The 18,155-nt window shown below is 36.1% G+C and overlaps 1 long non-coding RNA gene across 1 annotated transcript; it reads right to left on the bottom strand.

Annotated features, from left to right (window-relative positions):
• Nucleotides 1-331: 331 nt before the first annotated feature.
• LOC130013226 (uncharacterized) lies at nt 332-1,601 on the bottom strand. The gene is made up of 3 exons (XR_008788593.1): nt 1,447-1,601; nt 767-833; nt 332-465 (listed from the first exon to the last, which is right to left on the bottom strand). It is a non-coding gene; the product is annotated as an uncharacterized LOC130013226 (long non-coding RNA).
• Nucleotides 1,602-18,155: the final 16,554 nt, after the last annotated feature.

Below are 18,155 nucleotides of genomic sequence, written 5' to 3'. Positions count from 1 at the left end.
ACATCGTTAAATTATTATACACCTTGTCTGGAGACTACCCCCCACCACCTCTTCCATAGATCTAGAGACTGTAGGCCTCATCCTGTCAATTCGGCACTAGGTAAATCCGGCACTAGTTTCTGATATTAAAGATAGAAGAACTCTCATTAAATCTGAAAGCCTATTCTCGACCACAATAAAGTTGTGCATGGGTTATAATATAAGTTCTTCTGATCGCTATAACCTTGTTTTTAAAATGGCTCGGTGTCTTTGATTTGGATCAAATATAATTTCAGTTGGTTTTATTTGTTGATTAGCTTTGCGCGGCTGAAAAAGAATCATGGAACAATAATGTAGTTTATAATTTGTTTTATTCCTGTGTAAACTTGTTTTTACTTTTTAATAATGGTACATTTTCCCCGGTACTCGGTTGGATCACCTCCATTTGGTGGTCCGGGATACTCACATTCTGTACCATTTTCACATCTGTATAAAACCAAACAGAAAACATAATATAAACACGCACGTTATGACTTTGTGTTGAAGATATATGGAAGACGAGTTACCCAATGCTACCACAATACCACCCAATACTACAATATAATGATGCAAAATGGACGTATCATTTGATTTTGTTGAACAATGGAGAGTTATAGATAAATGTATCACAAATAATTGCTTACTTATCAATATCCAAGCGATAACAGTTACGAACTGAAATAAGCATATTTTTAATATTAATAAGCATATTTTTAATATTATTATGATCGACTGTATGTTACATTACCTTGGACTGTACATGCCACAAGATTGTTAATGCTACTAGAGCACATGATACAACTAACAACTTCATACTGAAACAAACGGTATAAATATGTAATACGTAGTTACAATATACGTTTCTAATCTTGGTATTTAATCTACCAACCAATGTTAGTGCTACGAGAGCACATACTATAATAAATATCTTCATACTGAAACAAACGGTATACCTAGTTACAAAATCAGTTACAGTCTTAGTATTTAATCTTCCAACCAATGTTACTGCTTATTATTTCGCACTCAATGTTCCCGAATTATACCCATTACAACAGATTAACACCCGTGTACACATGTTCTATTTTAGTTACCTATATAGTATGTAACAATGGCTACTGTAGACTATTTTAAACCACAGTGTTACTATGTAAATATGTATAACTTCCTTTACTTTGTCCATCTGTATACATTGACATTATTTGAGTGAAAAGTACTTTAAAAATGCTGGAAATCAGTTTGAGTCGGCATACCTTTTATCTCTTCACAGTTAATGATAAAACAAAGTAGTGCAGCTTTACGGTTGTGTCGATATTTATTGATATACATGTATATATATTTAAATAAACTTTAGACAATTGCTGGATCGTTTTAATTAAATTGAATTTAACAATTTATTAGAAATGGTTATAAGTATAGATAGTCACTTACCTGCTTTAAGTTTGACAGACAAATCTTGACTGAGGTAAGTATGATTTATTTTCGGCCTATATATTGTATTGAGGCTGATTTTGACACATTTGTAGGGATGGTCTATTAAATATTAGACCAATTTTATTCCCGTACTGAGCCGGTTAAAACCATTGAATATTCATAAGGTAATCGATTCCATTAGTATAGAATTATATCTCTTATGTATATCCGCTGTATGTATAGAATGGGCGGATTATAAAAAAAAAGGTACTGTTAGTCACTGGTCGATATAACACACCCGGTGGCGTGGAGAGGTTTATTGATTCCTGGAATCAACTCATTGATCGCATAGGGCCTATCTTCGAAGATATTTTAAATTAATGAAATAAACGTTTGTTTACAAAGTACGTAGGGCGACATAAGCAACCAAGTTAATGATAGTTTGCAACTGCAAAGACCTTAATTTAGTTTAACTCATTGATTGGATACCCCCCCCCCCCCCCCTGATATGGCGCACAGGGCGATCGCCACGGAAGAGTTGCTTGTAAAGAGGCAAAACCTTGAATACCACTCGTCCGCAATTATCCAAATGGGTAATGACTTGGATTGTTGTTTTCCGGCTGCCTAATTTGCGAACGATGGACGTTCATTCTAATATTTTGTTGGTCATCGGTTTTCCCAATATGTTTTTCAGTACACCCATTGTATATTATTAGATATATCACATAATTGGATTTACAATTCATATTTGACTTCACATGAAATTTTGTATCTGTAGTGATCTGGATTGAATCGCCCTCGATTTAATATGAGCATAAATGACATCGTGAGTCCCGACACTTGGATACTGAAGGTTTTGAAATATTCGAATCGAATCTGGATTTCGCCAGAATCCTACGTAAATTTGGAGACTGTTTCCAACTGTTTGTCAATTTACTATTTTTCAGAATGTATTTCATTTTCGAACCTTTGATCAGTTCACCCTACTGGCGTAACGTCGGCGTGTTGTTAGTGATATTATCGGAGATATCATTTAAATAAATTAAAAATAGAAAGGACCCACACTACACTTCATGTAAATAATTTGATTTAAACCCTTCGAAAACTACGCATTGTTGTCTATTACTTAAATAATGTTAAATCCATTTATATAACATCTGATTACATAACATCCATATTGTTTTAATTTATACAGTGTGCTATGAGGAAATTTGGCCCGGTCGGCGGCACTATGGCCAACTCTTATATTGAATTCCAACTGCTAAGGGAACTTTTACATACAGGCCAATGTATACACGGGACCTCGTTTTTCGTCCCACCTGAACGACTAGACATCTATTCGTGTCAGGCACTCAGTTCTGCATCACTGAGAAGGGGAAATCATGTCATAAAATCCCGATGAACTTTTTCGGCCCATGCAGGGATTGAACACGCGACCCCCAGGCTAGCGAGCCAACGTCTTTCTCACTTAGTCACCGTGGCTTCTAATTTAAACAGTAACATGTAAAATATTTCGGCATTTACCTGGGATATCGCAGAATGGCGAGGTTAATTGACAGGTCTGCTAAAGAAATGTTAATGATATCTGAGGGTGAAATTCAAGGCCCGTAAACGAATGTCTTTATTTTTGTTCTGTGTTCAACATAAATTCATCGCACCCAAGTCTCTAATCAAATATTTAAAACTAGACGTAAACAAAACAACGGGCTACGGGCATATTTATGTCTGTAAATGCCCAAACGCATTACAAGGTCCGAGAGTCATAGCTTGTTTATACACAAAATTTAAATCGTCGTAAAAGAGCCACACACCATTACGACAGACATGTCTTGCTGTCACCCCTTTGTACGAAATCGTCTATCCCGATAAGTGACGTAATTAGCTTCCATTTTTATATCTTTATATCTTTCGTTGTCAAAGTTTGTGAGTAGTTCAATTTTACAAGAGAGAACTTTTTTAATCATTGGGATTTTTACGGACTATTTTTTATTTTATTTCCTATTTTTATTTTTTATTTCTAATTTTAAAAAAATAATTTCCCATTTCTATTTTTTAATTTTCGAGTTTGTAGAATAATTTGTAATTTTGTAAATTGTTATTTCCTATTTCTGTTTTTAATTTGTAATTTTGTAAAATAATTTGTAATTTTGTAAAATAATTTGTAATTTTGTAAAATAATTTGTAATTTTGTAAAATAATTTGTAATTTTGTAATTTGTAATTTTGTAATTTCTAATTTTGTAATTTCTAATTTTGTAATTTCTAATTTTGTAATTTCTAATTTTGTAATTTCTAATTTTGTAATTTCTAATTTTGTAATTTCTAATTTTGTAATTTCTAATTTTGTAAAATAATTTCTAATTTTGTAAAATAATTTCTAATTTTGAAAATACAGAACCAACATTTACATCTTCCTTAGTAATAGGTCTATACTACTATACCGTAGCCTAAATGAGTAAGACGCTGGTTCGCTAGCCTGATGGTCGCTCTAATTATATTGACAATATACCGAGCTGTTCCGGGTAGACGGACAATATGGAAGTCAACAAAATAAAGTGTCCGAATTCTCATTACCGAAGGTTAGACAGACCACACTTAAGTTACTTTAGGGGGAGGGGGAGGGGGAGGGGGCGGCACATGCAAGAATGGATTTGACGTATAACTGAGCCATGGCATACCATCCTTTAACATTGCGGCTCTTGGCTGCAGTCTGGTCAGAACCCCGCTTAATCTGAGCATGGTGGAAATGGCTAAAACAATCTCCTAAAATATGAACCTCCGTCTTGTTCATCAGAAATTTGTGCCAAAATCCGACACTACTCATCTGTTGTCAGAGGCGGACTGGGCCTCAGACCGCCAGACTTGGAAAAACATATATTTTTTTCAAAATGACTAAAATTCATCTTCGTATCCACTGAAAAAAAAAATCTTAGCGGAAAAACGATCTATATGAGTGAGGTTCATGAATAGTGAATCAAACTAGTTTCGTTTTCTCGTCATGTCACGCATTCTTCACCGCGATGGAAGCCCAACGAAACCAGTTGGTCTGAGGCCACAGAGGTACCCAGTCCGCCCCTGACTAGTTTAATCCGGTTATAAATGCGGAATTATTATATGGTCATAAATGTCCAACTTAGGACTAAAGCCATCGAACAAGGAGGATTGATCACTGGTGCATGTACGTACATTGAGAGGGCACTTTTTTGGAACAGAGGGCACATAGCCACACCCACTCCTTTACCCTGGATGGCAATCTTACCGGATTCGAGTATTATTAACCATTTCCAACTTCTCTTACATAATATTCTAATAACACGGTATGGCAATATAGCAATCATTCATTTCATTTGATTAGATATGAAATATATTATGTGTATTGAAACTTTCATAAATCTATACAATCTGTTGTATATAAGCTACCTCGTTTAGGCTGATAGTTTTTAATTCTACAACTTTATGGAAATTATATGATTTATTATAACTGTATATGCGTAGCCTTTCATTGTGTAAAACAAATTTAATTTTCATAAATCTATACAATCTGCTGTATATAGGCTGCTCTGTTTGAAACGATTTTTTTATTCTATATCTTTATAGAAATTACATGATTTATTATAACTTAATAATTTGTTATATATATGTTGCTTTTCACTGTGTCAAGCAAATTTCTTCTGGGGTAATTGGGTATTACGTTATTCTCGTTTTGAAAATTTTGGGTTAACCAAAATGGCGTTACTGGCTTCTATCGTCATAATGGTAAAATGCCGCCATGCCGTCTCCAGTTCATTAAAGATACCTCTCCGCGTACAAGAGAGAGAGAAATGGGGTTTAACGTCCACTCGACACAAACTAGGTCATTTCGGGACTAACATATGGTTTAATTTTATTTCAATAATTCGCTTGCGCGTAGGGTCTTTAGCAGTGGGAGGAAACCGGAGGACCCGAAGAAAACCCACGAGGTTGGACAGGCGACCCTACTCCTTGTCACGTACAACCGAGGATTCGAAACCACGCCAGTCGACTCAATGACCGACTTTATGATACAGTGCGCGCACGCTAACCATTCAGCCACCCCCACCCCGCCGCGTACAAAATGGGTAATTTTATGATATTTTTGGACTAAAAACATATTCCAACTAATTAATCTATCACAATTTTGCTTCAAATCCTTCTCAAAACATTGTATTCGCGAGGAAATATCCTTGCTATAAACAATCTATTAAAAGAAGTAATGTTTGTCTCACGTGACTTGGCTGACGCGGTACCTAGCAACGGGTGCGAAGCAGGGGGAAAATTCATTGCATATATAAGACTATGTTGTCTTTAATCGCTTTCCATTTATCATAAATATCGAAGCATAATTAAATTCTCGGATTATCGAGTGCAACTCTTGGCGTCACTCGAGCAGACATCCCTAATCGTCGGGTTGCCGGTTAGGGAAACCCTTACATGTTTTTCAGGGAATCCAGTATTTTTCTAGTAAGATTAGATGTTTCTACTTTAAATATATACCAAACTACTTTTGTGGGAAAGTATCTTTAAAGCCTGTCGTAACCACTGATCTATAATAGATCAGTGCTTGTAACAGACGCTTGTACATTCGGCCGACCTCGGCTGCACACCTTTCAAACGCGTTGTCTTTAACTGTGTCTTTGACTATGGAAGGTAAAATCTCATAACGACGCCTTTTTAAGAACTATTTTTTTGTTAAGCGATAAGTTTTCCTAATCAGTAAACCTACGACCCTACCACAATGTCAGGTGGAGAGCTGAGACGCATATCAAGCTACGTCGTACAGGCGAAGTACATGACATGAATCAGTCGAGGTTTGAAATTGTGTTTCAAAAAACCAAATTATAAATTCAAAAAACCAAATTATAAATTGTGTTTCAAAAACCAAATTATAAATTGTGTTTCAAAAAACAAAATTATAAATTATTTTACAAAATGGAAATTAAAATACAAAATATAAAATTATAAGTTCAAAATTATGAATAAAAGTTTAAAATTAAAAATTAATTTACAAAATTAATTTACAAAATTAAACTTACAATATTGTAAATTCAAAATAAAAATTTATTTACAAAATTAAAAATTATTATACCAATCCAAAATTAAAAATAGAAATTATTTTTCAAAATTAAAAGTACAAATACACAGGCAAGTTTTTAATAGCCATAATTAAGTAATTTGTTCAAAATCGAAGACAGCCGTTTAACATTTACGACGGTTCAGGCAGTAGTATATTTCCAGGAATGTATTTGATCGTGAAAAGTGAGTTTGTACATTATACAGTTTGTCATTATTTCGGTGTTGATGTGAGAAATTTAACAGCGACTGTAGGTTCATATTCTCCGTTATTGTTTAATGGACAGACATACCCCCACTTCCTATTGTTGCTGTATTATGGCCCAAAACGTTTACCCCAAACATCCTAAGATCAATTCATTAGTTATTACACAATTTCATTCATCTGATAGAGATCTAACATAGATTCTGCCATCAAATGTTCAACAATTTCTACGATATTATTTCTATACCAGGAAATGACTTTTTTGTAAAGACGTGCACGTTTGGCATTAAGGCCATCATTAATGTAAACTTTGGTATGATTGGCGATGTTATACTGTTTATACCCCCATCAGACAGGGGCGGCGTCCTTACTCCGCTGCTAAGGCGACGGAAAATGGGCTCAGAACGCGTCAAGATCGTTATAAGCCTTGTAAAAGCGTAGTGGAAACGCCAGATATCCTGCTGTGATCTCCATGGTCGCAAATTATCGCCGAGTCACGGCGTTTGTCTAGAGCATGTTCAAAACAAATGCCAAGATTCTGCGATCTGACCTGGAAAGCTGTAAGAACGCGACTTATTTCAAGTTTGTAATTGTTTTAGCCATTTTATCGCGTTGTGTTAACGTTTGCCGGCGACCGTGTGCATTTTCTGGTCGCCGTACGGTCGCAGCAGCGCAGTAAGAACGCCACCCTGGTCTGACGGGAGCATTAAGAAACCATACACTTGCATCTGGGATATGTGTTAAATAGCATCACCCAGATATAATATTTAAACTTTCACTTAAATGGTTTTCAAGGAGTTCAAGGAACACCTATAAAAATACCTTACCCTAATTAGGTTAGTATATACTATAAATGTTCGATAACGAGTCTATGGTTACGTTGAATATGCATTTTGTTTTCTAGGCGGAACAAATGTATAATATACTGGTGATACACCCTTCCGTTCGAAAAAGGAACACTATCTAGCTAATTCTCAAAACAAGCAATCCTTCATAGATATGTTATTTACTGCCGATACACCCTTCCGTTCGAAAAGGACAATATTTATCATATTTAAACAACGCATATTCTTCATTTGACTGATTACATTTCGTGTACCTTTATCTGGTCCGTTACATACAAACGGAAATATCTTAATGTTAACTCTTTTAATAACATATTCTGGCATTGTTAAAGCTGACGCTAGATACAGTATTTTTGATATACAGAAAGTTTTAATTATTTGAATCTTGCCGTTTAATGTAAGTTTTCTCTTTCTCCAAGTATTTAATATTTTATCTATGTCAATCAATCTGTTTTCATAGTTTAATTTCTCAGCCGTTTTGTATCTTTGGAGAAGGCTGTACCTATGATTTTTATATTCGAATTTTGATTAACAAAAAAAAACCCAACAAAAACAATCTTCATGTATTAAAGATGATAAATTGTCTATTCCGCTATTTAGGTCAATGGCTTCAGTTTTTATGACATTATTTCAAATCCTTAGACTTTACTAAATTTTTTAAGTACTTTACATAAATGTATAGCTGATTTATAATCTTTTAAAAACATGCCATGTCATCAGCAAAATCATTTAATTTTAATGTTTCCTGTCCTGACCAATGTCAACCCTTCTAATATTAATATCGTTTCTTATGAGAGGTGATTATGTGCTTGTCATGATCATAAGTATAATAATAATTTATATAACATTTGAGGCCAAAAGAAAGACATGCAATAGGCCGACTTAGCACTTAAAATAGTGGCGTTTCACAAAACTATTTTAGAGACAATTTTAACTAAAATTAATTTTAACTTAGGACAGCCGTCGCCCTCTCCTAACTTAAAATCATGACATTAACAAACATTGATTAGAGCTTCGTTGTGCGATCTATTGCGACATATAGATATATTAGCAATAATGATAATATTGCCAATGGCCCGGGTTATATAATTTAAACATACTATCATTATTGTATGGCAATTAAGCAATTAGATGACGCCCCAAATTAAAACCCCAAGAACAAAAAAAAACTCAAAACCCCAGCAAACGAAACTCTTTGTTACTATTTTATAATTATTTTATATATTACCATACGATTCAAGTATAAATTATACTATTTTCAAATAATTAATAGACCAAAAAAAATCCTAAAAAAAATAATCTAAACTCACTTCATATCTAATGTCTGTAAAAAATATCTTTGTAGGCCTACAATTGTTTAAAATGAGAGAGAGAGAGAGAGAGAGAGAGAGAGAGAGATGGGGTTTAACGTCCACTAGACACAAACTAGGTCATTTCGGGACTAACACATAGTTCAATTTTATTTGAATAATTCGCTTGGGCGTAGGGGTCTTTAGTAGTGGGAGGAAACCGGGTGACCCGGAGAAAACCCACGGGGTTGGACAGGCGACCCTACTCCCTGTCACGTACAACCGCGGAATCGAAACCCCATCAGTCCTATAATACTAGATACGCCATATGCAAAGTATTTATGGTTTGGGGATTATGATGATTTATATAGGAGCCAAGGGTATTTTATATTGGGAAAAAATCATTTTAATTTAGTAAGATAGATAAGCATTGTCCATGGAACTGACATTTTAAATATAGGCATCGGAACATTGGTTATTCCATGTATTAGTTTAAAAGTTGTTAAATACTTTTAAAATTCGACAATACTTTAGTCTAGATTTATCCTTTGAGTCAGAAATATCACATGTTTGTGACAATTCTTAATAGTTTCTGTTATCCAAAATACCATAAAACTACGACATCCAAGCGATTTAATTTATCGATACGCATTATTTCCATTGAAGCCTGCGAGTAAATCAAATGCGGAGGTCACGAAAGTGACATGCAAGTTCAAGGCCAACCAACTGATACATTTCAAAACGAATAATACGCAATAAACTTTTATTTATTTCATCTCTCTACGACTGTCTGACCATGTGCAGACATTGTTACAACGTATGAAACCCTCCTCATTGGTATTGTAACAGTTAGTTCAACCTGGCAACAGTTTTCAGTTCCGAAACGTTCATGCTTACACCCTAAGTGCCCTCGCCGGAATTGTGCACTGCGCGAGCGTAAGCAATTTTAACTAAAATCTATTAAAATTGCATTTTAAGTTACAATCGATCTTCGTGAAACGCATAAAATTTAAAATTTCATTTTGATTTTAGTTAAAATCGATTTTAGTGATTTTAGTTTAAGTTTTTGTGAAACTGGGCCCTGTTTCACGAAATTTTAACTAAAAATAAAATCCAAATTTTAGTAGATACTTCAATTTTGATTGGCTAAGCACTGAAATCAATCTAATATTATCCAATCAAATTAATAAAATTTGGATTTTATCTTAGTTAAAATTTCGTGAAACAGGCCCCAGGACCCTGAACAGTTTGGAAGATGGAATAATTTGGAAAGCCAATTGACCAATATCATTCAAACGTTTGGATCATCAGCTATATTAAGGCATGTTTAGTTGAAATGGATCCATACAAATCCGATCATACCAGCATTCTAAACTAGCCCCATTCTTGAGCACGAACGTCGCATGATGAATTGGAATAACAGACCTTTTCTAACAGTAAATGTCGTTTGTTTGCATCTATCTATAGCGATATCCCCATTTACTTTTAGAAATTTCAAAATGTCTCGGGCTGAGAAGGAACAGATTGTAATACTCGACGGCCTGCTATCCTAGGTCGTGTCACGGGGATCACGGTGGCTAAGTGGGTAAGGCGCTGGCTCGCTAGCCTGGAGGTCGGGTGTCCGATCCCTGCAGGGCCTCACAAGGACAGCTCACAAGGCCTCACAAGGATGGGACGACGAACCGAGGTCCCATCTACACATTGGCGTGCACGTAAAAGATCCCTTGACAGTTGGAATTCGATATAAGAGTAGGTCGTAATGCCGCTGTCCGGGCAAAATTTCCCTCATAGCACACTGTATGGCGTATGCCCGTCTTCATTAGCCCAGTTTAGGAGCAGAACAGTAGGACGTTAAACCTCATTTCATTTCATTTCTGATCGTGTCACCTCTGGTTAAATAATCAAGGAACAATTAGTCCCAGTTATCAAGTTCCTTTTTGACCGATATTACCTGTTGGGTAGATGTTGAAACGAGGGGTCTAACACCTTCATATTGAATTGAAATTACCTCGCCCCCTCCCTCTCGTTACAAAATGTGTGTTTGTATACAGATGTGAGTCTGGCTTAGTGTAAGTCAATGTAACTGTATATTGATCGTGGAATGTGCCAAATACAATGACAACCGGTATGAAAATACGTGCATACAGTGTAATCTATTGCAAATGAGTAAACGAAACGTATGAAACTAAAATAATTAACCGTTAAAATTCTTGCTTGTTGAAGACAGAGAAAAAGAAAAGAGAAAATATGTTTAACGCCCACTCGACACACACTATATTTACTATTAAGAACAGGTTGGGTTCAGTGCATCTAAATAAATGTTAATACTTTATATGAGAGAATATATTCTAAATTTGATGGGGGGGTGGATGGCTGAATGGTTAGCGTGCGCGCGCTGTATCATAAAGTCTGTCATTGAGTCAACTGGCGTGGTTTCGAATCCCCGGTTGTACGTGACAAGGAGTAGGGTCGCCTGTCCAACCTCGTGGGTTTTCTCCGGGTCCTCCGGTTTCCTCCCACTGCTAAAGACCCCTATGCGCAAGCGAATTATTGAAATAAAATTAAACCATATGTTCGTCCCGAAATGACCTAGTTTGTGTCGAGTGGACGTTAAACCCCATTTCTCTCTCTCTCTAAATTTGATGAAAGTTATGGAGCACTGTGTCACATTCCTATTCAAACCAGCCCTAGCCGTGGATGAAATTTTGAGCACGTTTCTTTTCGCTCAGACTTGCCTAAGTCTGATGAAGAACAAATTATGTTTATGTTTTGTTATCACAAGTTAAAGGTTGCATGAATATATTAAAAAGTTCCCTCCAAGTTCCCATTATGCTAAGCAGCGTGACGCCATTTTTTTGTAGATTTACTTAGGATTTTTTTTAAGTACTCTTGAATACTTTGTAGAATGTGTAAGAATTAATGAATAGAATAGAGTTGAAAATGGCACCATTAGTTGTAAGTAGATTTAGATAATCATTCGTAGATCTTAATATGTATTTTCATTTAGTTTTTTATCGTGAGAACAGTGTAAATTAATAAATGGGTCGTAGTTGGTTGCTCTAATTGCCCATTGTCTGTGATACCTAGTGGGGGGGGGGGGGGTCCTGCCATAACGTAATTTGAGCCTACTTAAATTGGAGACAGGAATGTATTCAAGGGAGACAACTACATTTAAAGCCAATGCGTAAACAAATCGAAAGTAATAGAAGGAACGGTTGCATTTGTATGAATAGTTAGATAATATATTGTTATTTCTTTATTGTAGTGAATCGCAGTATGTTTAGTTGAATCGCTGTTTACCAATTACCAGATTTAATCGTAGAATTGAGCTTTGTAGAAAATTGGTAGAATTGACAATTGAAGAATATTATTGTGGAATAAAGCTGTGAACATAGATTGTTGGTGTTTTTTTATTCAGTATAAGTGTTTACACAGAATTTAACATTTATACGTTAACACAAATGAATTTAGGTTTAACATCCTGCATTCTTGCACCAATTGAACAAGTTGCACTGCTGCCTTCTACAGGCTTTCTTTACCAACTGGACAGGTGCCACTGCTGCCTTCTGGGGCCTTCCTGCACCAACTGTATAGACTGGTAACCCCGATACACAAATAATAACATTAACTGGATAACCTTGATACACAAATAATAAAATAGACTGGATAACCCTGATAAACTAATCAGAACATAGACTAGATAACCCCGATACACTAATCACAACATAGACTGGATAACCCTGACACTCTAATCAGATCATAGACTGGATAACCCCGATACACTAATCAGAACATAGACTGGATAACCCTGATAAACTAATCAGAACATAGACTGGATAACCCTGATAAACTAATCAGAACATAGACTGGATAACCCTGATAAACTAATCACAACATAGACTGGATAACCCTGACACTCTAATCAGAACATGGACTGGATAACCCTGATATACTAATCAGAACATAAAACTGAATAATCTATAACCACCAATAGCGTTATACAAATACAAATCATATCTGGAACCGAGGTTCAACTATGACGTCATATCTTTTCGGTAGATATTGAGAAATAGAATACAGCACTATTTGATAGTTTCAACATACACGTTTCATATACTATATCTTTTCCTTCCCCTTTTGGTTGTGATTGTGCTGGTGATGGAGACGACGGCAATGGTGAATATGATAGCAATATATTTTATCGATGCAAGCGTTCGAACATACACGTGTCATATCATCTCACTTTTTGTTTCCACTTGGATCATTTAGAGCTTGTGTTTGTGATGGTAATGGTGACGATGATGATGATGAATATGGTGATACGACGATGGTGACTATGATAGCAATAATCCAGATAATGTATTGTGTAATAATTTGTTGATACGTTGAAATATGTCAAATGTTGATAATGAAATATAATATAATCAGTGGATGTGTAATTATATGTTAATCAGATAAAATATGTCCAAAATAATTTTATTGAAATATAATAACAATTGTACTGTAAAGATAACAATTTATCATATCCTTGACAAAGTTCACTTAATAACGCAAGAATAGCAGTTTATATCTTAACTTAAAGTATAAGATTGTATGTAAGTTTAAAGACTGGCTTCACGAGTATCAGATTCGCTAGTATTAGATTGTAGGATTGCACCACACGACAAGAACTCGACTTAACAGAATATTTGGCTAATCTTTTAACTAAAATATAAGCCTTTATAAAAAAAAATGTTGTTGTCATAATGTATCAAATACATAAATAAGAAACTATGTGTTTCTGTATCAAAGATATTTCTCAAATCAGCGATTGAAAGATACTTGAGGGTAGGGTTATTGGCTACAGGAACGTCTGATGGGGTTATTGGATACAGGAACTTATAATGGGGTTATTGGCAAAAGGAACTTATAATGGGGTTATTGGCTAAAGGAACTTATAAGGGGGTTATTGGCTACAGGAACGTATGATAGGGTTTTTGGTTATCGGTGGAGCTCGTAAATATACTCAGCCAAATTAAAAACTTCACACTCGGGATTTTTGGGACTAGATTTTTAATATTTGGTTTAAGGCAACTATTTTAGTGTTATGTTGTGCACAGACGACCTTGACATCAACAGAAAGCAAGAATACGTCTCGCCGAAAGTCCTTGACATTGATAACGTTCGTGATGTCACAGTACCCCCCAAAATTAAATTCACAGACTTGAAGAATAATCGGAATAAAGTGTTTAGTAACGGCTGTGGCCTCCTCTAGCGTCTCGTACTGCCACACAACTTCTTCTCATGGATCTCAGAACATTAGTAAACACTACCCAAGGAAGACATCGCCACTGCTCAGCAAGAGCATGTTGAAGGTTCTGCAACGTCAGTGGTGGATTCACTTGCTGACGAACACGTCGACCCAGTTCGTCCCAGATGTGTTCAATATGATTAAGGTCGGGGCTAAGCGACGGCCAATCCAGGACTTGGACACCGGCATTTCTTAAAAAATTCTGGGTAGCAATTGCTGTATGGGGTCGAGCATTGTCTTGTTGAACCGTTAGTCCAGGCCCAAGTCTCTGCATAAACGGAAGAAGAACAGGTTGCGAAATCTGATCCCTGTACTGGACAGCATTTAATTTAAGTTCCCTTGGACAACAGCAAGAGGAGAACGTCCATGTGCACAAAAAGAACCCCAAACCATGACGCTGCCGCCACCAAATCGGTCAACTTCTCTGACGCATACTTGAGCGTAACGTTCACCTCGTCTGCGGTACACTCGGGCCCTGCCATCGGCAAATCTCAAAGTGAATCGAGATTCGTCACTAAAGACAACCGAATTCCACTGTCTTTGAGTAAATCTTATGTGTCTTGTGGCCCACACAAGTCGGTTACGGCGATGAAGAGGTGTCAATATTGGTCCATTATAGGGCCTCCGAGCTCGAAGACCATCAGCCTGCAAGCGATTTCGAACAGTTTGTGCAGTTACCCTTCCACCAAACATCTCTCTACTTGTGGAGGTTGCAGTGACAAATCTGTTTCTAAGATGACGTAATCGTATTGCTTGATCTTCCTGGAGTGACGTCACACGTGGCACTCCCGCCCTTGGGCAGTGGGCAACAGTTCCAGTTTGAAGCACTCTCATTCTAAGATTAATTATTGTCTGGCGTGAACAATTAAAGGCTCTTGCAACAGTGACCACAGACAGACCAGCATAGAGCCTACCTATAGTATAGCACGTAGACGTTCTACATTTGAAAGGCGCGGCATTTTCTAACAAAGATGAAAATAACAATTTTAATTTGTTTTTCCAATTCAAGTTATGTGTGCGTGTTCAGTTTAAGCAAACTTGCATCGATTGACCTCACGAGTTTGTGTTTGCACGTGTTTTTCAGGTTTTTCATCTTTATATGCTCAAAAGTCACGTGATCCACGTGACTTTACAATTTTATGAAATTAAAGGCTTCTTACTACTTACTATCGTTAGAAACACTTTAAAATTTATTTGACTTACCAGAAAAAAAAAAATTGTTGAAATTCATCAGTGGCTGAGTATGTTACAATAAAACAAACATCCGAACTGTAAGTATGTCTGACCGTGTAAACGTGGTAAGTAAAAACTGAAAGGGTATGTAATTATCAACGAGAAATACAGTTCAAATTAGTGAAAAATACAAACAACATTCGTTCGTATACCAACAAAAAATATAAAAAAATAGCCATCTGCTGACGAGCCATTACACCTTTTTTAATACTTCAGTTGACATATTTAGATATCACTTGAACTTTCCACAAGTGGGCTATTAATAAAATTTTGATGACACCGTATCAGTTAAATGATAAACTTGATATCAAAGTTTAATCTCTGAAATATATATATGAGAAATAATCAGTATATCAGATTGTATTTTTTGTTTGGTAATAAGATATGGGGGTGGATAGGAGATTAAATATTGGGGATATTTATAGAAGCATTAGTAATTATCCACCAATCATTTGAACAGTGTTTAAGACACGCCCTATATTACTGTTATAAAAGTTTGAAATATTACTAACGGTGACCAGTATACATCCAGAGCTGGACCAAGTGGCGGCAAAAACTTTCCAGAAAGCAGCCATTAAACAACTATCCATCTTCAGTTGCAGTTTGCTTCAGATACTGAAACAAACACGGTCAGGTAGAACTGATATTATTTTATATAGCAGACAAGCTTTCATATATTTATTTTATATCTTGATATTCATATTTAATGGACACCCTTCTAAAAGGGACAATAACACTCTTGCTGGCTTGACAGCCCCAGAAAATAAAAAATAGCCTTATTCTAAGTACTAGATGTGTAAGTGTCCTACCTGTTGTGTGAATTATCCATTAAATCCTATTTTACTTGTCCAAAGGGTTCAAAAAATACTTTTAAATCCAAGTCACATTTGAAAAGGTTAACGTCAGGCTTTTCAAATCATTTAGTTGAATTTTTCCAATTTTTTAAATTAGGTGTGTTAAGATGAAATTTGTATCATCAATTAATTGGAATATTGTAAAATAGTACAATTTGTTGACCAGAATAAAGATTGGGAAAGATTATTCAGTTCCAACAAGAGTGGTATTGAGCCTTTAAGATTGTATATGTTTAAATAGTAGAAACTCCGTCATAATGAACAGCTTAGGGGCGTGTTCAGGGTTTATATTTCTGCTCATTTAGGTTCATACATGTATAGTGGAATGAACCGATTGAATCCTACCGTTGATATTTTCTTAATTAAATGTTTGTAATCAATTTGGGATTAAACCGTAGAACATTTGATATTTTCCAAAAAATGTTGGTGACCTACATACACTTTGATATGCGTAATTGAATATTCACATTGGCCATCAATTTGATGAAACTCAAGTGTATGTTAATATACCAAAGATCGTGTTTCCTTTTTGAAATTTGGGCGTATCTTGTATGGCAACTGCTTGGTTTTTTTTTATTATTTCTGTTGAATGACTTCATTACAAAGGGTATGTTTGGAGACTCTCCTCCATTACAGTGTACGTCACTATAGGTCAGGTCTCTAGCCTTTATCACACAGGTCAGGTCTCTACCTCACAGGTCAGTTCTCTACCTCACAGGTCAGGTCTCTATCACACAGGTCAGGTCTTCACCAGACAGGATCAGGTTTTGACCTCAGAGGTCATGTCTTCGCCAAACAGGTCAGGTCCCAAACACACAGCCCTCTACCTCAGATGCCGGGTCTCTACCTCACAAGATCAAGTCTTCACCACATAGGTATCTACCCCCTTAATACCAGAATCTAATTTTAATTACATTTTATTCAATGTTTCTTGTTTTTAAGATAAAAGACCAGGTGTAGTAAGACACATATCTAGGTCCAGTATAAAAACAATAAAAAAACCTAATCAAGATGTGGAGATTCCAGGGTAGGTAGAATTATATATGATATTAAAATCTTCTTTACTCCCAAATTCGCAATGATGCCACATAATATTGTCTCTAATCGGTCCAAAAGGCTTATGACATAACTCTTGTTCTTTAACTGTCTTCGGTTTCCTCCCACTGCTAAAGACCCCTACGCGCAAGCGAATTATTGAAATAAAATTGAACCATGTGTTAGTCCCGAAATGACCTAGTTTGTGTCGAGTGGACGTTAAACCCCATCTCTCTCTCTCTCTCTCTCTCTCTCTCTCTCCAATTTTAAACATTAAAGCCCCGGAACTGTACAGCGTAGTGGATGCTTATAGCTAGCATCCGGATCCATTCACCTTTTTTTAAACTTGAAATGTGTATGTATATTGGAGCCACGGTGGTTCAGTGCGTAATAGATTGGTTCGTTAACCCGGAGGTCCCATGATCGATCCCATGATTGTTCATCAGTATTTTCGGCGTGATTTCCCCTTGTCAATGGTGTAGAACGGAGGGCATGGGCCCTGGCAAGGAAAAGTGTATAGTCGTTCGGTTGGGACGAAAAACCAAGGCCGCGTGACCTGAACATAAGAGATCCCTGGCAGTTGTAATTCGATATAAGAGTAGGCCGTAGTGCCAATGTCAGGGCAAAATTGCCGCCATAGCTCACTGTATGGCTATGTCCGTCTTCATTACCACAGTCGGAGCAGAACAGTAGGACGTTAAACCTCATTTGATTTCACTTGTCTATGTATATTGTCACCTGTCCGTGGGTTTGTCTTGTGAAATTGTGTATGATATATCATACAGGTAAAGGTATTGTATCATTACTGAAATGTAAATAATTTTATAATACAGGTAAAAATAAAATCACTCTGATGGCAGAACAAGACAAGACAAGACATCAGCTAGAA

Source organism: Patella vulgata, chromosome 6 (genome assembly GCF_932274485.2).
Source record: "Patella vulgata chromosome 6, xgPatVulg1.2, whole genome shotgun sequence".
Lineage (NCBI taxonomy): Eukaryota > Metazoa > Mollusca > Gastropoda > Patellidae > Patella > Patella vulgata.
The sequence above is the reverse complement of the archived record's forward strand: the minus strand, read 5'-3'. Positions and strand labels throughout refer to the sequence as shown.